Raw genomic sequence first — 22862 nt, 5'->3', positions numbered from 1 at the left:
TTTGCAGTCTGCTGATGTTAAGTGATGATGAGAATCTTTTCATGGGTCTGTTGGTCATCTGTATATCTTCTTTGGAGAAATGTCTGTTCATGTCTTCTGCCCATTTTTAAATTGGATTATTTGTTTTTTGGGTGTTGAGTTTTAGAAGTTCTTTATATATTTGGTATACTGATCCTTTATTGGCTATGTCATTTGCGAAATCTTCTCCCTTTTAGTTTCGTTGATTGTTTCCTTCACTGTGCAGGAGCTTTTTGTTTTGATGTAGGCCTAACAGGTTAGTTTTGTTTTTATTTCCCTTGCCTCATGGAACGTATCTAGAAAAATGTTGCTACAGCCAGTGTCAGAGAAATTACGCTTGTGCTATCTTCTAGGATTTTTATGGTTTCAGGTCCCACAGTTAGACCTTTAGTCAATTTTGAACTTATTTTTTGTGTATAGTGTAAAAAAGTGGTCCAGATTCATTCTTTTGCATGTTGCAGTCCAGTTTTCCCAGCACCTTTTGTTGAAGAGACCGTCTTTTTCCATTGGACATCCTTTCCTGCTTTGCTGAAGATTTGTTGACCATGTTATTTTGGGTTTATTTCTGGATGTTTTAGTCTCTTCTGTTGATCTATGTGTCTGTTTTTGTGCCAGTACTGTACTGTTTTGATTACTGTAGCTTTGTAATATAACTTGAAGTCTGGAACTATGTTACCGCCAGCTTTGTTTTACTTTTTCAAGATTGCTTTGGCTATTCAGGATCTTTTGTAATTCCATACAATACTACGATTGTTCTAGTCCTGGGAAAAATGCTGTTCATATTTTGATAGGGATTGCACTACATGTGTAGATTTCTTTGGGTACTGTAGATATTTTTTTTAATGTTTTTTTAATGATTATTTATTTTTGAGAGAGAGACACAGAGAGACACAGACAGAATAGGAGCAGGGGAAGGACAGGGAGAGACTGAGACACAGAATCCGAAGCAGGCTCCAGGTTCTGGGCTGTCAGCACAGAGCCCGATGTGGGGTCCAAACCCATGAGACGAGCCATGAGATCATGACCTGAGCGGAAGTCAGGCGCTCAACTGACTGAGCCACTCAGGCGCCCCCAGGGTACTGTAGGTATTTTAACAATATTTGTTCTTCCTATCAATGAGCATGGAATCTGAGAAATATGCTTTAAAGCAGTACACTGTAATAGTTCACCAAGGTGAAAATGATTAATTTTTCATGTTAAAGACACAGAGGCATAATTCTTAAGCCAAAAATGTTGCACGGGTAGCTATTTTACATTATTTTGAATCATATACTTTTATTTTTCAATTTATTTGCTGTATTTTTGTAGCAAATATTTTGACTTTGTATATTATTTTCCCCAGCTTTATTGAAATATAGTTGACAAAAATTACACAGTGTGATGTTTCAATATATGTATACACTGTGAAATGATTAACACATCAAGCTAATTAACATATAAAGTATCTCATATAGTTAATATTGATTTTTGGTGGTAAGAATACTTAAGAACTGCTCTCTTAACAAAATTCAGGTATGTAATACAGTACTATTAACTATAGTCATCATGCTATGATTAGATCTCTAGGTCTTGTTCATACTGCATAGCTGGAACTTTCTCCACAGACCAACATCTCCCTATTTTCTCCACCCGCCCCGCCCCCCCCCCCACACCTGGTAACTATCATTCTACTCTCTGCTTTTATGAGTTTGACTTTTTTAGATTCCACATAAGTGAGATCATGGAGTATTTCTCTTTCTGTGTCTGGCTTAATTCATGTAGCATATAATGCCCTCCCGGTCCTTGCTGTAAATGGCAAGCTTTCCTTCTTTTTTTCATGGCTGAACCATATTCTATTATATCTGTCTATCTAAGTCTATGTCTATGTCTATGTTTGTATCTGTATGTTGGTATAGATATGCATCCCATTTTATTTATCTGTTCATCTGTTAACAGATACTTAAGTTGTTCTGTATCTTGCCTATTTTAAATAATGCTACACTGAACATGGGAGTAAGATATCTCTTCAATATCCAGATTTCATTTCCTGTGGATACATCCTCAGATGTAGAATTCTGGTTCATACGATAGTTGTATTTTTAATTTTTGAGAAACCTCCACAATGTTTTCCACAATGACTGTGCAGAGTCCTATCAACAGTATACAGGGTTCTCTTTTCTCCACATCTTTACCAACACTTCTTACCTCTTGTCTCTTAATTTTTTTATGTTTATTTATTTATTTTGAGAGAAAGAGAGCGAGAGAGAGTGAGCGAGCATGCAAGTGGGGGAGGAGTAGAGAGAGAGGGAGAAAGAATCTCAAGCAGACTCCATGCTATCAGTGCAGAGCCCGACGCAGGGCTCGAATTCATGAACTGTGAGATAATGACCTATTCCATTGGTTGTTATTTTAGTCTTTTGATTGTTTCCTGTGTAGCTGTGTAGAAGCTTCGTAGTTTGAAATAGTTCACCTATTTATCTTTTGTTGCCCATGTCAGATCCCCCCAAAAAATCATTGCGCAGACCGATGTCAAGAAATTTTTCTCCTGGGGTGACTGGTGGCTCAGTTGGTTAAGTGTCCGACTCTTGATTTTGGCTCAGATCATGATCTCAGGGTCATGCGATTGAGCCTTGTGTTGGGCTCTGTGCTGCTTAAAATTCTCTCTCTCCCTCTCTCTGCCCCTCCCCTGCTCACATTCTCTTAAAGTTTCTTTTTCTTATGTGTTTTCTTCTATTAGTTTTATAGTTTCAGTGTTTACATTTAAGTTTTGAAATTATTTTGAGTTGATTTTAATATATAGTGTGAAGTAAGGATCCAGTTTTATTCTTTTGCCTGTAGCTGTTCAGTTTTCCCAAGAGACTGTCCTTTCCCTATTGTATATTCTTGGCCCCTTTGTCATAAATTAGTTGACCATATACGTGTGGGTTTATTTCTGGACTCTCTAATCTGTTCCATTGGTTAATATGTCTGTTTTTATGTCCATACCACACCATAATATTTTGAAATCAGGAAGTGTGATGCCTCCAATTTTGTTTTTCTTGCTCAAGATTGTTGTGGCTATTTAGGGTCCTTTGTGGTTCCGTATGAATTTTAGGTTTCTTTTTTGTAGTTCAGTGAAAAATGCAATTTGAATTTTGAAAGGGATTTCATTGACTCTGTAGATCACCTAATATCTAACAATATTAATTCTCCCAATCCATGAACATGGGATATCTTTACATTTATTTATGTCTTCAGTTACTTTCATCAGTATTTTATAGTTTTCAGTGTACAGATCTTTCTCATCACTGGTTAAGTTTATTCCTAAGTATTTTTTTTTTATGCTATTTTAAATGGGATTATTTTCTTAATTTCTTTTTTGGGTAGTTTTTAATGTATGGAAATGCAACAGATTTTTGTATGTTGATTTTGCATCCCATAACTTTACTGAATTTGCTTTGTAGTTTGAACAATTTCTTGATGGACTCTCTAGTGTTTCCTACATATAAGAACATATTACCTGCAAACAGAGACAGTTTAATTCTTCCTTCCTGATTTGGATACCATTTATTTCTTTTTCTTACCTAATTGCTGTGGCTAGGACTTCAGTAATTAGTTAAATAGAAGTGGTTAGACTGGCTATCCCTCTCTTGTTTTTGATCTTAGAGGAAAAGTTTTCCAGTTTTCACCACTGAGAATGATGTTAGCTGTGGGCTTGTTATCTATCCTTCTATACTTAAATGTTTGAGAGTTTTTATCATGAAAAGAGGTTGGATTTTGTCAAATGCTTTTTGTGCATCTATTGAGATGATTGTATTCCCCCCCCTTCATTCTCTTAATGTGGTATATCACATTTATTAATTTGCGTATGTTGAACCATCCTTAACATCCCAGGGATAAATCCTATTGGATTATGTTTAGTGATTCTTTTTTTTTTTTTTTTTTAATGTTTATTTATTTTGAGAGGAGGTAGAGAGAGAATCCCGTGCAGGCTCCATGCTTTCAGCACAAAGTCCGATATGGGGCTCAATCTCATGAATTGTGAGATCATGACCTGAGCTGAAATCAAGAGTTGGACACTCAACTGACTGAGCCACCCAGGTGCTCCTGTTTAGTGATCCTTTTAATGTGCTTTTGAATTTGTTTTGCTAGCATGTTGTTGAGGATTTTTACATCTGTTTGATCGGGGACAATGGCCTGCAGTTTTCTTTTCTTTTTTGTGGTGTATTTCTCTGACTTTGGTATCTGGGTAATTCTGGACTCATAAAATGAGTTTGCAAATGTTTTCTTTTCTTCAGTTTTTGGAAGAGTTTGAGATAGATTGACATTAATTCTTTATATGTTCACCAGAATTTACCACTGAAGCCAAGTGTAAAGACTTTGACTTTAATTATCTCATTTTATATATCACCAATTGACTGACCATCTTTTTTGTGTGTGTGTGTGTGTGTGTGTGTGTACACAGTATAAAAAGAAAGAGCATGGATACTTCAAGTCTATTTCATTTAGTGTGCTACATTCTTCTTATTGGCTACCCTTCAGAGAACAATGTCATTGGAGTTATCCCATCTTTGGGAAAAAACAGACCAAAGAGTTATCAGGAGATTGCCAGGCTCTGTGATAATTTTTTCTTTTATGTCTTAAAAAATTTTTTTTTGATGTTTTATTTATTTTTGAGAGAGAGAGAGACAGAATGTGAGTAGGGAAGGGGCAGAAAGAGGGGGAGATACAGAATCCAAAGCAGGCTCCAGTCTCTGAGCTGTCAGCACAGAGCCTGATGCAAAGCTTGAACCCAGGAGCCACAAGATTATGACCTGAGCTGAAGTCGAATGCTTAACCAACTGAGCCATCCAGGCACCCCTCTTTTATGTCTTTAATGAGATACAGAGGAGTCTGATAGCTAGTGTTCAGAAATGTTGAAATTGGAGATTTTATGTATTTGATTTGCTATTGTAATTTTGTCAAAATATACAATTAATCTCTCTGCTGTTCATTTACTTGTGCCCTTACGTTGGTACTAAAGAGGGTGTGAGCCTCCACGGTCATGATTTGTATCACATGTGAATTTAAACAGTGGTTTTCATAATCCCTCGTGGTTCTTCATGCAGCTATACAATGTGCTGGCAAGTGCTGAGACCTCCAGCCTCATGGGTCTCTGGTGTTTGTATTTGAGCTAGCAAAAGCATTGCATGTGAGGGGTGCTTATTGTTTTGTTTCATTCTTACCCCCTTTTCAACCTCTAATTCAGGATGCACAAATTTCTCATAGTGTTTTATTGAGATCTGCTTGGAATGATAATTGAAGAAGGGGACTGCATTATCTATGTCCTCTCAAAAGGCTTGGTTCATTGCACGTAACTGCTTTTTGTTTTGTTGTTAGTTTTATGTATGTATGTGTTTATATATTTATACAGTTAGTATTAGAGTGCTAGTCTGTGCCAGGTACTTAGCAGTTCATGAAAGTTATTCATTTTTCACAACAACCCACTGAGAGAGGGCACTATTATTTTCCTTTTTTACATATAAAGAAACTGAAGCTTTGAGAAGTGTCATGGGGGCATTCAAGGTCATTTAGCTTGTGGGTGGTGGGGTTGGGATTCAGACCTAGTCCTGATCCCTAAGCCCCTGTATCTAACCAATCTGGTATAATGCAGGTTATACTGAATTAAACATATAGACAGCTTTATGAAAGTTGTGTATATGTCCGATTTAGGATTTTAACCAACATTTTAATGAACTGGAAAAACTAGGGTACCAAGTACATTTCTTTTCTTTATACCATGACTGCCAATGCTATTGATCATATTCTAATAGACCTTTTCTTCTAAACGACTTTCGTGAGCTACAATTCACATATCATACGCTTCATCCATTTGAAATATACACTTGAAGAGTGTTTAGTTTATTTACAGAATGTTACAACTGTCCTCACATTTTTAGAAGGAAAGAAACTCTGTACCCATTACCAGTCTCTTCTTGTCTCTCCCCAAGCCGTCCCTACCCTGTCTCCAGCCCCTGGCAACCATTAATCTAATTTGCCTCCAGGGGCACCTGGGTGGCTCAGTTGGTTAAGTGACCAACTCTTGATTTGGGTTCGGGTCACAAGTTGGCGCCTGCAGCGTGCGGCTCTGCACTTACTGCTTGGGATTCTCCTCTCTCCCTCTGCCCCTCCTGCTCTCTCTCCTTCTCTCTCTCAAATTAAATGAAATAAACTTCAGAAAATATTTGCCTCCAGATTTGTCTGATCTGGACTTTTCATATAAGTGGAATCATACAATATATGACCTTTTGCAACTAACTTCTTTCACTTAGTATGATATTTTCAAGTTTCATCTATGTTGTAGCATGTATCACCACTTCCTTTCTTTTTATTGCCAAATAGTATCGCACTGTATGGATATACTGTACTGTGTTTTCTTTATCCATTCATCAGCTGATAGAGATTTGGGTTGTTTCCACCCCTTGGCTATTACAAGTAAGGCTGCTAGGATCCATGTGCAAGCTTTCAAGTGGACTTATGCTCTCATTTACTGAGTAAGGACATTGCTGAGTCATATGGTAACTCTAGGTTGACTGTTTCTATCAACTACCAGACTGTCTTCCAAGGCGGTGGCACCTCTTTACATTCCCACCAGTGACGTGAAGGCTCCTGCTTCTTTACATCCTTGCTAACACACTTGTTACCTGTCTTTTTGATTCCAGGCTTTCTAGTGGGCATGAAGTGGTATGTAGTTGTGGGCCTGATTTTTGTTCCCCAAACCGCTAGTGCTGTTGGACGTGCATCTTTTCATATGTAACTGACTTTTTAAGTACAGATCTTGTCTATGTTCTCTTTCTGAAGTAAGGCGCAATCTGTGTGGGTTTGGACATTTCTCTCATCTCCTTTGTTCTTACCAATCTGGAGTCTAGGGTTGGATATACCTGGCATAAGGTTCAACCTCTGTGAGTCTTTGGCTGCAGTGACGGCACCGTGTTTTGGATGGAGAAATTATTCATTACTTCATTGATGTATTAGGTAATGTGTTGGCCAGACTGCATGGCTGAAAACACGCGTGGGAGAAGGACAGGCTTTGGGGCTCAGGGGAAGCCAACTAAAGAGGAGAATAAAACAGTTAAAAGTCTTGAGGGTTAAAAAGTTAAAATGTCCTGGGGAGAGCATAAGATACGTGTCGGTTGGATTCGAACAGAAGAATGTTAATTAATGAATCAGTGCCGGACTGGGAAGATGTCTGTAGCTTACCCCACAAATTGCTCAATACCTAAGGAATAACTGCCAATGGTAACTTACATGGGACACTCACTTTTTTCTAAGAGAATACAGTTTCTTTCTTATCCAGGTCTCATGTTTGTAAGCAACAGAAACCAACTCAAGATCATATAAGTTTTTCTTGTGTTTGTTTTTGGTTTCAAAGAGGTTGGTGTTAATTTTTATGAAGATACAGAATGCCTCCTAGACATCATTGAGAGTTATGGATCTGTCTAGAAAATGTGCCTGTTGGGAAGGCCATCAGGATTCTGGACGCCCTGACCCGCCTGGTTCCTCTGGTCTTTGCTTATCTATGTCACTCTTCTCTCTCCTGTAGCCTTTAATTATTATTTTTTTCTTGTTCTTGAATTGATATGGCCAAAAATGTGGCTGCCCAAAGTTTCTGAACTTGAGTATCACATCTGGATGGGAGACCTGTGAGGCTATCGGTACAAACTCTGAATAACCTCAGCAGCCCAGGATGGCAGGCAGAAACCTGTCACACAGTATTTAAAAAGCAGAATGTAATGTCCTGCATGAGTTTGGAGAGAACAAGAAAGAAGAGAGTGTTGTACGCATGATACAACAGGGAAGGCAGGACTTGTAGCAACATGGGTCAGAAGGCATGATGTGTGTTACTAGAAATATGTGAACCCATTAAAGGGCTAAGGGAAACATTGTGTCCTGATCCCACTGGACGTTCAGCAAGTCAGCCAGTGTAGTGGCATGTATGAAAAACCAGAAAAATACGGGGTGCCTGGGTGGCTCGGTCAGTTAAGTGTCTGACTTAGGAGGCTCAGGTCATGGTCTCAGGGTTCATGAGTTTGAGCCCCGCGTTGCTTGGGATTCTTGCTTGCTCTTCTCTGTCTGCCCCTCCCCTGCTAGTGCTCTCACTCTCTCAAAATAAATAAATAAATAAACTTAAAAAGAAAAAAGAAAAACCAGAAAAATAGGAAGAAGGGGAAATAATTGCCTATTTACCTACTGTTAAAAGTCATGCTCACACTTTGGTATTTTCTCCATTCTTTCTTCTTATTGCTTGGACATACAGTTGTATAATATATGGAGGTATGTGCATATACATGCATAAATGGTGTACATTTTTGCACACAAAAATTCTTCAATTTCCTGTATATAGATGATCATGCTATGTTAGTATCTTTTAGTCTGTTGGGGGTGACTGAAGTCACTTTTTCTATTAAACATTGACTTTCCGATAGTTTGTTTTTCTGAAATGTTAAATTCACCCCCAAACTGTATGCTTCTCAGAATATTGTTTAGTATTAAAGAATGTAAAGAATGAAGAACCAACATTAAGAGTTCAAAAGTGGGAACATTTCTCTGCTTGTGTAGAAAAGATAGAATTCTGGTTCAGGGTGAAACACTGAAGTATCTATTGCACTGGTTATAAAGTATAGACCATAAAAAAAAAAAAAATAAAGTATAGACCATAGTGTCCCAAAGGCCAGAAATTTTGCCTTTTCTTTCTCATTTCTTGCTAAGTTGGTCCCTGCTCCCTGTTACCACTTAAACCTAGGCCAAACTTCATTTTTAATGGTTGGAAATAGAGTCTGAGTATGTTTTTCAGGAGGGATGGATAGGAGCATAAAATATATTTAAGATAATTTAATGGTCAGAGAAATAATGAATATTTGTTTTTCTTTTATAAATACATTCCAAAATTATTAGTTGGCTGGTTGTAGCTTTGGTCCCAGAAGTTGAATAAATAAATTCTGGGAATTAAGTCTTGTCCCATGTTACTTTGGGAAAAAGTTTCTCCCTGCCGAGAACTTGATGTTTTCCTTCCTGCCCAATGGTGTTTTGACAGAATGGGCTTCTCTTAACATAGGCAGAGTAATGGGTGGGAAACGCAGAACCTGTATTAGAATGTCCTAGAGAATCTCAAGATACATCACTTCGCCCCCATCTCTTCATTTTTTTCTGTCCCTTTCTCCACCCTGATTTCAAGTCAATCTAGGGGACATGTCAGATTCCTTGGTTCTGGGGTGAGGGATAAGATGTGTGTGCAAGGTTACAAAAGTTCCCCATATGGTATCAGTGTAGGAAAAGGAGAGGGCTCCAGGGGGCAGTTGTATGCACGCAAAGGGAATATTCTGTGCACACGGGTGTACAACATGGTGCGAAGAAAGGGAGCTAAGAGGAGTTTGAGAAGAAATCGTCACAACTGTTGGACAGAAACCTTAGACACTGGTTGTGGACGTAATTTTCATTGCCTACCCAACATTCGTTTCCCATCTTCTTATCAGCGCCCAGTATATCAGCACCCTTTCGGAGGAAGGGATTTCTACACTCAGCATTGATTCTCTTCATGTTGCCGAGTACCGATCCTATCAGGCCTGAAGCTCACTGGAATTTTCAGTAATTGCTACAGAATTCAAAAGAGGAGGCTCTCCCAAAGGAAGGCCATGACTGTTGATTTCAGGTGCTATGCAGATACCAAGGAAGGTGAAGATCTTTCAGAGTGACCATTGGGATAGTGTCTGGTGACTTTGGCTGGGATTACGCACTTGTGAGAAGAGCAAACGCAACCAGAGGGAGGTGTTGCTTCCATGACAGTGGTCTCCATGGGCTGGGCAGTAACTAGAGTGGTTGTAGGACTAAAGGAGGGGCCTCTATATTAGAAGATGGGGGGTGGTAAGCATATTCATGTAGAGGAATGTCTATATCAGATCATTTTCTTGAATTATCCCAAGTTTCTTCTGCCCATTAGGATTTCACATCAAACCTGGCATCTCCCCAAATGAAGTTGTTCTTCTCATCTTTACTTCTCCCTTTTGAAATAACAACAACAAAATCCCAACACCCATCCTGCTTCTGTGTGTGTGTTTCCTCCTTGATCTGTCCTGCTCCCTATTGTACCCTTGGTGTTTTACATAGTAGCTGTCACATGTTAGGTGCTCAAGAAATATTTATTTTTATTTTCTTTTAAGTTTATTTATTTTTGAGAGAGAGAGAGAGCGCGCAAGCAAGGGAGGTGCAGAGAGAGAGAGAGAGAGAATCCCAAGAGAGAGAGAGAAAGAGAGAGAGAGAGAATCCCAAGCAGGCTCTGGACGGCCAGTGCAGGGCCTGACATAGGGCTCAAACCCACAAACTGTGAGATCATGACCTGAGCTGAAACCAAGAGTTGGATGCTTAACCGACTGAGCCACCCAGGCTCCCCTCAAGAAATACTGTGTGAACAAAACAAAGGTTGGGTTATATCCTTCCGTCATCCTGGTGTGTGGTATGTCTACCTGCCTTGTTTCCCAAGCCCCTCCCCTCCCTTCCATCCCTTTTCTTCTCTGTGGCTCCTGTTCCAGTTTAGAGTTTTGTCCTCTCTTGCCAGACTGATTCCCATGGCTGTTTTCCACAGCTCTCAATGGTTCTCAGGTTCTGGTTGAGCAGCGGTTGGCCACAGATGCCCCCTTCAGCCCTCAAAGCCTTCATATTGTGTGCTGGGATTCACTTCAAACCTTTTCAACTTCCCGTGGTGGTAGGCAAAGGATGAGTCATAACCCGTGACTAATTACGTATCAGACTAATGTAATATAACCACCGATGATTGGTCCTGAAGGCTTTTCTCAAGTCCGGATGCTGAGGAAGCTGAGGAACCCTGGCTGGTGATTGCTGTGGTGCCTTTAGACCTCGGATGGCAGAAACAGATTATGTTTTCCTACATTTTTAATGGGAGAAGAGCATTGCTAACTTTAGGTATGTGGAAGTCCTGAGAGAGTGAGTGAGGCTCTCCAGCCAGCACAGGAAGTGTCACCAGAGGATGACAGCAGCTCCCCATTGGAGGGTCAGGAGTGCTACTTGTACGCCAGGGTCCTATGTCACGTATCGCCCTGGGTTGTTTTTTCTTCTTCTGACTTATTTGCTTTGAATTAATTACATTTCAATAACAGTGTGTTGTTAACGAGGTAAGTCTGCTTTGGGAAGTGCCCAAGGTCACAGAGGGCTGGATCTGAGAATATGGTGGTCACCATAGGACTCTGAGAACTTCCTTGGACTCAGCTTGGTGGAGCTCGGTCTGAGGAGTGAGTGAATCTGAGAGCTCTTAGGAAGAACCTAGGATCCGAATCTTTAGAGGAGTCAGACGGACTGACCTTATTTGTTTTGTTGCTTGATGAGAAGACAGCTACTCAGACACGTGAGGAATGTTGGTAAGGTGTTAGAAGATCTTGTGAACAGTTGTTCCACCTAGCGTGGTCGGTTAAACAGGAACATCCGAACCCAAGTGCCTCAACCTTTGGTTCCATTCAAGGTTCAAAGCCTATCTTTTTCTAGGAAACATTGCACTCCAAAAAGATTTGAAAGGGACTAGTAACATGCAGGAGCAGATTGTGTCCAGTATCTGGAGCATGACGTGTGTTTTCATCCCCACCCCTTCCTCTTTTTACCCTCTGGAAAATGGGTGGGTGAATCCCTCAGCCCCCGTTGGCCGGACCCTCAGCTAGAAGATGAGGGTAAGGAGCTAAGCGAGCCCTCAGCGCCTTTCCTGTCGGCCAGCTGGGAGTTTGGAGTAGAACGGGAGCCACCCCTGTCGCCTGAGCGATAAGGACAGGCAGCAGAGCTGGCCAGAGGTCCCAAGCCAGATCAGCTACAAGAAGTCTGGAGTTTTCTTTTGCAGCAGCTTGACTCTGCATGTGTTTCCAATCACTGCCTTGTGTAATATAAACTAAAACTGTCCAAGTGCTTGTATTGAGGAACTTTTGGTTACTGTTCAGAAAACAAAGCTCTAGTGGTTTGGGCTGATAGTGGAACATGTTAATGCTGGAGACTCTGGCCCTCTTGTTGGCACTGCGTTACTGCTCCGAGGAGCCCCGTACACTGGGGGCCAAACTCGAATGATCACAGACCAGGGAGGCCGTACCAGTGGATGCATGCCAGGGAGACCAAAGGTGGTGGGAGGCCATACTCCAGGGCTTATTTCTATGGTCCCGCATGGCCAGACCTCTCCGTTTTTCAAGAGAAGTTGGAAATCCTGATTTTTATGGGAAATCTTCCTTATTTTCAAATGTTGGATCAGAACGGAAAAAAAACATTTTTTTAAAAGCCGTCCCCCACAGTCCAAACAAAATATGTCTGCAGGCCACACACGCCCTCAGGCCACCCGGAGGCATTTTCTGGGCACACAGACCACAGTATTACCAATTTTAAGAACCTTTTTATTATGGATAATTTCAAATATTTTACAAGTGGCGAGAATAATATAGTGAGCCCTCATACAAACTCTTAAGTGCCCATCACCTGTCTTCAATGATTATCAACCCATGGCCAATCTGCTTTTATCTACAACCAGCCTTCCCACCCCCCCAACCCACACACCTTAGACTATTTTGATGCAAGTCTTAGACATTGTATTATCTCATCTGTAAATATATCAGTATATGTCAAGAAAAGGTAAGAACGTAAAAAAAACACACTGACTGTAACTCCTTAATATTATAAAATAGCCTGTTTGTTTCAAATTTACCTCCCTTATAATTTTTAAACGGCTTGTCTCTTTGAATCATCATCCAAATAAGACCCACACGTTGAAATTGATCAACTGATGGATATATGTCTTCGTTATATAATCAGTGGTTCCCTGCTACCCTCTCTTTTTTCCCTTTTACTTTATTTGTTGAAGAGACGTAAGTCTTTGATCTGTAAAAGTTTCCCATATTCTTTAAAAAAAATTTTTTTTAACATTTATTTATTTTTGAGAGACAGAGCGAGACAGAGCATGAGTGGGGGAGGGGCAAAGAGAGAGAGGGGGAGACACAGAATCCGAAGCAGGCTCCAGGCTCTGAGCTGTCAGCACAGAGCCTGACATGGGGCTCGAACCCACGGACCGTGAGATCATCACCTGAGCCAGAGTCGGACGCTTTACCGACTAAGCCACCCAGGCGCTCCTAGGTTCCCATATTTTGGATTTTGCTGGTTGAATCCTTATGGATGTGTTCAAAATTTGTATGCTAATTTAATATCTTCAGTTTTGTAGTGTAGAGGAGTCTAGATACTTGTGTTTTAGCAGTTTTTCCATATCCTCCTCCTGCAGCCGCCTAGTTTACATGACAAGCCCCTGTTTTACAGGGTTTTTCTCCTGATAATATGATACTGTTAAATGTGTGCCTAATGTCCTTTTGCCTTTACAAATAAAAGTGTAGTGGGGATGACCAGAGCTAAGATCTTGTCAGGCTATAGCCGGCTTCTGGGATCTGTTCATGGATCTTTTTGAAGCTTGGATGTTTTCCTGAAATGCTCTCTGCTGCCTCGTGATGTGAAAACTTGGTTGCTATTTTTAGCTTTCCAAACTCCCAGCAGCAAATAGGAAGCCTAGTGAATCGTTTTGGATTGGAACATTTCAGATTTGAAATCAAGGCACACCATGGCACCCTGCTTAAACATGGTATATGCCTGTAGCTGAGCTCAAATGAATAATTTGTTGGGTACCCCATTACGGAAATGATTCACCTAGATTTTTAGATAAGGTTATTTGAAAAGCTTAGGATCAATTAGTTTGAAATATTCAAGGTCTTTTAAGAACAGAGCCCAAGAAACAAAGTAGGGAGTTTAATACCACCTTTAAATGTTTCCCCTTAAAATCTTTCAGGAAGTTAAAATGATGGATGAATTTCTTTTGTCCACTTACCGTCAGGTTATCTCAAGTCCCTTTAATGTAATATCATTAAGCTTGAATTCGAGTGAAGTTGTTCAACATGAATTATTTTAATATGACTCTTTGCATGAAGCGTACTGAGATGAGCCTGCTGTAGAAGGAGATTTATAGATGGGCTCTTAGTGGATCTCACACAGTGACTCACCGAGACTCAGTGTCTGATTTCTGTTCGTTGGGCATCCACTTGGATTCCACGCAGCAGCTTTGGGAAGACAAACGACCAATAAACAACCATATTGTATTGATCATATAATTCAACTTAAGATGTCCTCTGAAGTACAATATTGTAACACAGTGGCCCACGAGGACGCAGAAGGTACCAACACACAAGGACAAAGGTGTAAATAACGTGAACAATGAGCTGATCTACAGCCACGACGTGATAAATGATGATGTGGCCGCCTTTGTTGAGAAGCAGGTGGATGTCTCTAGGTTGTCTGTTATCCCAGGAAGAGTGCACGGGGCCTGTCACATTTCTAGCTATTTGCAACAGCACTGTGTGTGCCCATAGTAAGAAGAGACCGTTCTTGCCAAATTCATTGGGCGGGTAAGCTTGGGTTGAATACCAAGGTGTTCAGGTTTGGTTGCTATGGAGATATCTTCACAAAGAAAAAGAAAACAAATACCATTTAGAATGGGTAGCTGGTGCAGTCTGTTATTGTGGTCTGTCTGCCAGAACTTCTAGTTCTGCTATGTTGACTAGGAAGCTAAGTTTTAGTGTAGCTCAATTCAAATCTAGCGGTTACTGATGGACGTGGAATATAGAAGTATGGTGTCAGCCCCTCTCTTAATTCTCAGCCCCATTTGTTCTTCATAGCACTTGTAACCCCGAAGTACTGTCTGGTCCCTTTATAAGGGCCGGTGTGGGTTGGGGGAGTGCTGACCCAGCGTGAGTGATACCATTGGTGTCATCTCTCCCTTCTCACCTCCCTTCTCCTTCCTTCTCTTTTGTTCTTTCTTCTGTCTTGCTTACCTACCTGCCTCCTATTACAGTTATAGCTCTGGGGCCATACTTTAGGGTCTATTCAAATCTGAATAGTCATGAATCACTTCCGTGCAGATTCCTCTATGCCTCTTTATATTCCCTGGGTACGCAGATTTGATCCCTGACATGCTTCCATTTAAGATTTTCAGTGACGTATGTAAAATAGTCCTAAGCCACATCCTGTTGACAGACTCTGTTTTCCTGAGAAACATGAAGACTGTATTCAGGGTATAGCTACAAAGTGCTCATTTTGAAGATGACATTGAGCTTCCCCTCCTGATGGATGGATGAGACTGGAAAGAAAATGCTGGGGTGTGTTCCTTGCACGTTGATCTCCAAACTCAGCAGTCAAGGGCAACATGTTTTTTGTCCTCTGCTAACGGAGGGGCATGTTTCCTTTCATTCGGGACAATGCATAAATTAAGTAACATCCATGAGGCCATGCAAGAAAATGAAGTGTTTTCTGCCTTGTTTAGTGTGATAACTTAAGAGTTGCTTTGGACAAAGGGCAAAATCCAGCTTCGGGATAACGTGTGCAGTTTACTTTCTATGATCTTTGTCAAGCATCCCAAGGGAATAATATTCATGGCTATGATATCAGACCGTGAGAGGCTTGGTAGCTGGTGCATCTCCTCCTGGATTGCCTCTCATGTCACACTTTGACAGCAGAATCAGAGAATGTAATTTAATTCAGGGAATATGTATCATGTGCCTGTTACATTCCAGGTACTATGAGAAGTGCTACATATAAAGGAACATGTGAAACATAGACCTTGCCCATAAAGTGCTCACAGCCCGGTGCGTGAAACAGACACGCAATCACATACATGGAGAGTGGTGTGTGATAAAGGCAGAAGGGGACATATAGAGAGTAGAGAGAACATAGTTAGAAAAATGCCTGTCATGTTGGAATCTACTGGAGAGATCTCTTCTGGTCACTGTCTCGAGTGCTTGGAGAATGAATCTGGGATCCTCCAACTACAGTCTGACCACCAAATTCTTGCTTCCAGTGTTTGTATGAAACTGTTCCATTGTATGAAATTCAAATTCCGGTATCCGTGAATAAAAATCTTTATTGGAACTGAACCGTATGGTTTATTCCCATATTGTCTGTGTCACTTTTACATTACAATGGCTCAGTTGAATGGTTGCCATAGAGACTTTATTGCACACTGTGTTAGTCTACTCTGTTACCATAACAGAGGAGCACAGACAGGGTGGCTTGACCAATATAAGTCTATTTTCTCACAATTCTGGAAGTTAGAAGTCAGAGATCAAGGTGTCGGCAAGGTTGATTCCTTCTGAGGCTCCTCTAGATGGCCTGTAGATGGCCATCTTCTCCCTGTGTCCATATGTAGTCTTTCCTTTTAATTGTCTGTGTCCAAATCGTCTCTTTTTAAAAGGACACCAATCATATTGGATTAGGACCCACTCAAATGGGCTCATTTTAACTTAATTACTTCTTTAAAGACCCTATTTCCATACATATATGGTCACATTCTGAGGTATTCAAGGTTAGGACTTCAACATATGAATTTGGGGTGAACCCATTTCAGCCCAGAACACCCACAATGCCTAAAATATTTACTATCTGGCTCTTCACAGAAAAATTGGCCCCTTCTGGACTGTGTCATTACTTAATTATGGTGTGTTTTACCTGTCTTCCTTCCTCTCCCTTCCATCAGCATACAGCCACTTAGTTGTGACTGTCACCATTCTCATTCTCATTCCATCCATCCATCCATCCATCCATCATCCATTTTTTCTTCCTTCCTTGAAGATGCACTTCATTTAATCACAATTTCAGATTGAGAACTGGAGCCCCATTCATTAAGCTGTGAGAGCGCTATCTACAAGCAATGTCATTTTCAAATGGCCCTTTGCTTAACAAATTGTCTCCACCTGGGATACTTTTTAATTTTTGGTGGCACATAGAAATGTAGAACAATGCAGTGCTGGGGCCTCTAATCTTGTCTGTAGGAACTGGCAGTACTGGGAAGCTTACCATGAAATGAAGAGAGTGATAGGTTGGTGTAACTAGGAATGCGTTTTTACTTTCCTGTTAATTGCTGAAATTCTGTTCTGTATTATCAAGATAATGGAGAGATGTGTGAAGTCAATGCAAATGACTCCTGTGGCCGTGAACGTTAGCACGTGTCGTCACGAAGCTGTTTTGCTGTACGCTTTTCCTCATAATGTTTCTTTCTTGAAATCCAACACCACTGATCTCTCTTGAAGCAAAATGTTTCAGAAAATGTACAGGAAGAGGCTTTTTTTTTTCTTTCTTTTTTTTCTTTCTTTCTGTGGTTCCGTTGCATGTTGTGTGGTTTTCAGAGGCACTTCCTTTGGTTGCCCCAAGCTTGGAGTGTCCTCGAAACCAGAGAGCTTTCTTTTGGAAGGACTCAAAGATCATCGTCTTCATACCGCAAAAGTACCTCCAGCTGCTGTTCCATGTTCAGTTCTTTAAATTTTTTTTAACATTTATTTATTTTTGAGAGACAGAGAAGGAGCAGGGGAGGGGCAGAGAGAGAGGGAGACACAGAATCCGAAACAGGCTCCAGGCTCCGAGCTGTCAGCATAGAGTCCGACACGGGGCTTGAACTCACTGACTGAAAGATCATGACCTGAGCCAAAGTCGGACGCTTAACCGACGGAGCCACCCAGGCACCCCTGCATGTTCACTTTTTAATTGGGGGGTGATCAGCATTGTCACAGAAGAGAGAAAAATCTAGGACAGTCACCATGTGGTCATTCAGCATTTAGGAAAGGGAAAACAAGAGTTAAGTAAAGAAATAAATAAGGAATAAGGCAGGAAGAAGACACATAAAGAACAGTTGTGAAAGACACGAAAAGAGAAAGCTTAGGGACTCGCAAACTATTTTTTCAAGAACATGTAGTATGGAGGTGTGCTGTGAGTCCCATAGGCAGATCTTTGCTTCTTACCCCCAGCAAAATGTCAACACCAACAGCAAGACCATTCGAAAACAAACTAACAAAACAAAACCCAGAAAGAAAACCCCAATTCTCTTAGTTAGACCTTTTGTTTCAAGGGTTAGAGACCCAAGTTGGGGCTCCTTGGGTGACTCAGGCCGTTGAGTGTCCGACCTCGGCTCTGGTCATGATCTCATGGTTCATGGGTTCAAGCCCTGCATTGGGCTCTCTGCTGTCAGCATGGAGCCTGCTTCGGATCCTCTGTCCCCCCTTCTTTCTGTCCCTGCCCTGCTTGTGCTCTCTTTCTCAAAAATAAATAAACATTTAAAAAAAAAAAAAAAGGAAAGAAAGAAACCCAAGTTGATTTAAGTGGAAAGGAATTGGTCCCTGTAAGGAACGTGATAAAGCTGATGGTAGGGGACAGCTGGACCTGGAGAAGTCCAGCATATCAGACCTCTCTTTCTGGTTTTCATCTTTGTTTTCTCCCATATCAGACTAGTTTTTATCAGTCTGGCTTGAGCCTGGGAGAGGCATGGCTGCCAGCAGCTCTAGGCTGATATTCTCAGTTTTTTTTTTTTTTTTTTAATTTTTTTTTTTTTTTCAACGTTTATTTATTTTTGGGACAGAGAGAGACAGAGCATGAACGGGGGAGGGGCAGAGAGAGAGGGAGACACAGATTCGGAAACAGGCTCCAGGCTCTGAGCCATCAGCCCAGAGCCTGACGCGGGGCTCGAACTCCCGGACCGCGAGATCGTGACCTGGCTGAAGTCGGACGCTTAACCGACTGCGCCACCCAGGCGCCCCTGATATTCTCAGTTTTAAAAGTTCTCTGATTGACTAGTGTAGATCATTAACCCACCTCTGGACCAATCACTATGTCCATTGTCTTGAGGTTCAGTGATTTTTCCCTCCCTGGATCATGCCCATCTTTGTGCCTGGGGATGGCGGAGAAGAAAGTGTGGAGGTATTCTTCAGAGAAGAGTAGTCACAAATAAAGGAGGAAAGGAAGGGTCCTCATCACCGATCTTAGGCAAAAAAGACATCAGATAACTTGATGTTTTATTTTATAGGCTGGATACAAATTAGAAAATAAAGCAATTAACTGCCTCATGGTGCAGGTAGGAAAGATAGGGTGCTCATTGCCTCAAGCGGTGAGAGGTGGGGGCACTTGGGTGGCTCAGTCAGTTAAGAGTGTGACTCTTGGGGCGCCTGGGTGGCTCAGTCGGTTGAGCGGCTGCCTTCAGCTCAGGTCATGATCTCGCGGTTTGTGAGTTGGAGCCCCGCGTCGGGCTCTGTGCTGGCAACTCAGAGCCTGGAGCCTGCCTCCGATTCTGTGTCTTCCTCACTCTCTGCCCCTCCCCTGCTTGCTCTCTGTCTCTGTCTCTCTCTCAAAAATAAACATTTAAAAAAAAAAAAAAGAGTGTGACTCTTGGGGCGCCTGGATGGCTCAGTCGGTTAAGCGGCTGACTTCGGCTCAGGTGATGATCTCGCGGTCCGTGAGTTCGAGCCCCGCGTCGGGCTCTGTGCTGACAGCTCAGAGCCTGGAGCCTGTTTCAGATTCTGTGTCTCCCTCTCTCTGACCCTCCCCTGTTCATGCTCTGTCTCTTCCTGTCTCAAAAATAAATAAAACGTTAAAAAAAAAATTAAAAAAACAAGAGTGTGACTCTTGGTTTCAGCTCAGCTCATGATTTCGTGGTTCATGAGTTCGAGCCCCACATGGGACTCTGCACTGTCAGGGCAGAGCCTGCTTGGGATTTCTCTCTCCCTTTCCCTCTGCCCCTTCCCCCCACTTGTGTCAAAATAAATAAATAAACTTGAAAAAAAAAAGCGATAGATGGGCATTCCTTTAAACATAAAAATATAGCATATTCATAGGTAATGGATCCATGATTCGTTTTGAAGAGAAAAGCAGTATTGGGTGAATGGCTTGAATCTTTGGGCTCAATGTAGGGACAACCACCACACCTTTCCCACTTCCTTTCTGGGTTGTAAGCATCAGATCCCGAAGCTTGTCCAGTCCAGTGACACCAGAGGTGGGGAAGAGAGTGGGTGTACTGAGTCCCCTCTTAAATGCTTCTTTTATTTTTAAATAAAGTCACAGCAAGGGGTATATTCTTAGGTTGGCCGCATATTCATGTGTATATATGTGTGTGTGGGTGTATACATACAGAAATACATACATAGTTTATCTGTCTGTCTACCTACCTACCTACTTACCTATCTATCCATCTAATCAATTATGTCTCTGACAATATTGCTTAAAGAAGAGTCACCTGCATCTATAACCATATGATCTACTGTTGGTTGAATAGTTGGAGGAGAATGCCTTCATGAACTAAGTATCTTCTTTAGAACAAATATGTTATCTTTTGTGTCATTATCTGCCTTACTGAACTTTACAGAGATTTAATGAAGAAGTTATTTATACAGGATTTTATACCTAGAGCCTAAAATTAAGAGGCTTTCTTGTATGGGAGGGGGGTTAATATTTGGTGGGAAATATTTTTTCTCTAAGATAGTTTTAATGTGATTTTACCTACTCTTAAAAAAATTTTTTTAATGTAAAAAAAAATTTTTTTTAATGTTTATATATTTTTGAGAGAGAGTGAGAGCAGGGGAGGGGCAGAGAGAGCAAAACACAGAATCCAAAGCAGGCTCCAGGCTCTGAGCTGTCAGCACAGAGCCCAATGTGGGGCTTGAACCCACGAACCACAAGATCATGACCTGAATCGAAGTTGGATGCTTAACAGGCTGAGCCACCCAGGTGCTTCCTCCCACTTTCTAAGGATAGTAATTGGGCTCGACTTTTATGGAATTGTGTTTTTGCTTTTTTCACAGTTGTATGACTCAAACATGTATCTCTAAGCACTGCAGTTTAGTTTTGCTTGTTCTTGAACCTTATATGAATGGAATCATTTTTTATTTACCATTCTAGGTCTGGTTTCATTTCCTCACCTTTTTAAAAAATGAGATACATTTCTTTTGTGTGTAGCCCCATATTCATTATTACACAGTTGTATTGTGTGAATAGACTGTAACTGATGTAGCCATTCTAAGACTGATGAGCACTTGGGTGAGTTCTAATGCTTGGCTATTGTGAATAATGCTGCAAAGAAAGAACTTTCTGGGACATCTTCCCTAGAGCACGTGGGCATGCGTTTCTTGGGGTATCTCTTGGAGCGGAATTGCCGATTCTTCATCTTTTACAGGTTAGGTAGTTACATTCTCCCTAGGAGGGTAAGGGAGTTCCTGTTGCATCATGTCCTCACGGACACCTCATTATCACTCATTTGAATTCTAGCTATTCTGATAAAAAGTGGATTTCTTGATTTTAATTTACATTTTCCTGATGATCAGTAGCATTAAACCCCTCTTCATAGGTTTATTGGTCATTTGGAATATCCTTTTTTGTGGACCGCCAGTTCAAATCACTTGTAATTTTCCATTTGGTAGTTGATCTTTTCTTATTGATTTCTGTGTGCATGTGTGTGCACGTGTGTGTGTGCATGTGTGTTTAACGTATTCTGGATAATATGCCTTTGTGGGTTGTATGAGTTGCAAATATGGTTTCCCAGCATGGCTTGTCTTTCATTCTCTTACTTATTTTTAAAATAAATAATTATTTTTTAAATAAATACATTTTCAGTCTGAATGTAATCAGAATTATTATTTACTTTTATGTTGGTCTTAAATAAAGTCTCTTTTTTTAAGGATTTTATTTTATTTCTTTATTGTAATTTTTTGAGAGAGAGTGTGCGTGTGCACGGGAGAGGGGCAGAGGTGTGGGGGATAGAGAGAGAAGGCGGGGGAGAGAGAGAGTGAATCTTAAGCAGGCTCTACGCTCAGCATGGAACCAGACACGGGGCTCAATCTCAGAACCATCAGATCGTGACCTGAACCAAAATCAAGAGTTGGATGCTTACCCAACTGAGCCACCTAAAGATTTTATTTTTAAGTCATCTCTGCACCCAACATAGGGCTTGATCCCACAACCCTGAGATCAAGAGTTGCAAGTTCCACCAAGTGAGTCAACCAGGTGTCCCTAAAATCTCTTTCTGATCCAAGATTACCATCATTAACTTAGATTACAAAGTCTTATGTAAATTGGTACTGTTATCCCTTCCAGACAATACTGGGGCATTAGAGTATTTTGACTACTTTTACTCCTACCTGGTATTAGGATATTGTTGTGGCATAGCTTGTGTTCTTTCATATTACTTGAAACCTCCCAAGATATTATTATTTTATCTCTGTTCCAGATGGTCTTTATTTCTACTCCGCGTGGTATTCTAGGTTGGCAGTTATTTTCCTTGAACACTCAGGAGATAACAGCTCATCTTCTGGCTCTTGTTTGTGGTGAGGAGTCAGCTGGCAGCCCAAGGTTGTCTCCGTGTAGGCCCGCAGGCTTCCTCCTGCTCTTTGTACAGATTTTCTCTTCGGTTTTTCCAGTTCCACTATGACATGTCTAGGTGTAAGTTTCTTCTTCTTTCTTCTCTTTGGGGTTTGTAGGGCTCCTGGAATCTGTGGATCGGTGTCTGTTGTGCATCTTCGGAAATTCCCAGCCTGTATCTTTTCTGCCCAATTCTCTTTGTTTTCCTGAATATTAGACTTTCTCACTGTAGTCTGTCTTTTACTTTCTCTTTCTTTATTTTTCGTATTTTTGCCCTTCCCTACTTCATTCTGCCAACTGGTAGGAAAAGGAAATAGTGTTTTATTCACTCAGCATTTGGTCTTTTAGGTCCTGCATTGTGTCGGGCACTGTCCTAGGTTGTTGGGACACTTCAGTGAACAAAAGAGACAAAGATCCTTGTCTTTGTGCGTTACCATTAAATAATAAACAATTGTCTGTTAGTCGCATTTAGTTATTAATATTTCTTTATTTTAATTAATTAATTTAATGCTATAACGTGCTAGAAGGTGGTAGGTGCTCTCGTAAAAAGGAAAAGTAGGGGCACCTGTGTGGCTCAATCCAACTCTTGACTTGGGCTCAGGTCATGGTCTCACGGTTTCTGGGATTGAGCCCTGCCTCGTGCTCCACAATGAGAGCAGGGAGCCTGCTTT

Source organism: Lynx canadensis, chromosome C2 (genome assembly GCF_007474595.2).
Source record: "Lynx canadensis isolate LIC74 chromosome C2, mLynCan4.pri.v2, whole genome shotgun sequence".
NCBI classification, from domain to species: Eukaryota; Metazoa; Chordata; class Mammalia; order Carnivora; family Felidae; genus Lynx; species Lynx canadensis.
The sequence above is the reverse complement of the archived record's forward strand: the minus strand, read 5'-3'. Positions refer to the sequence as shown.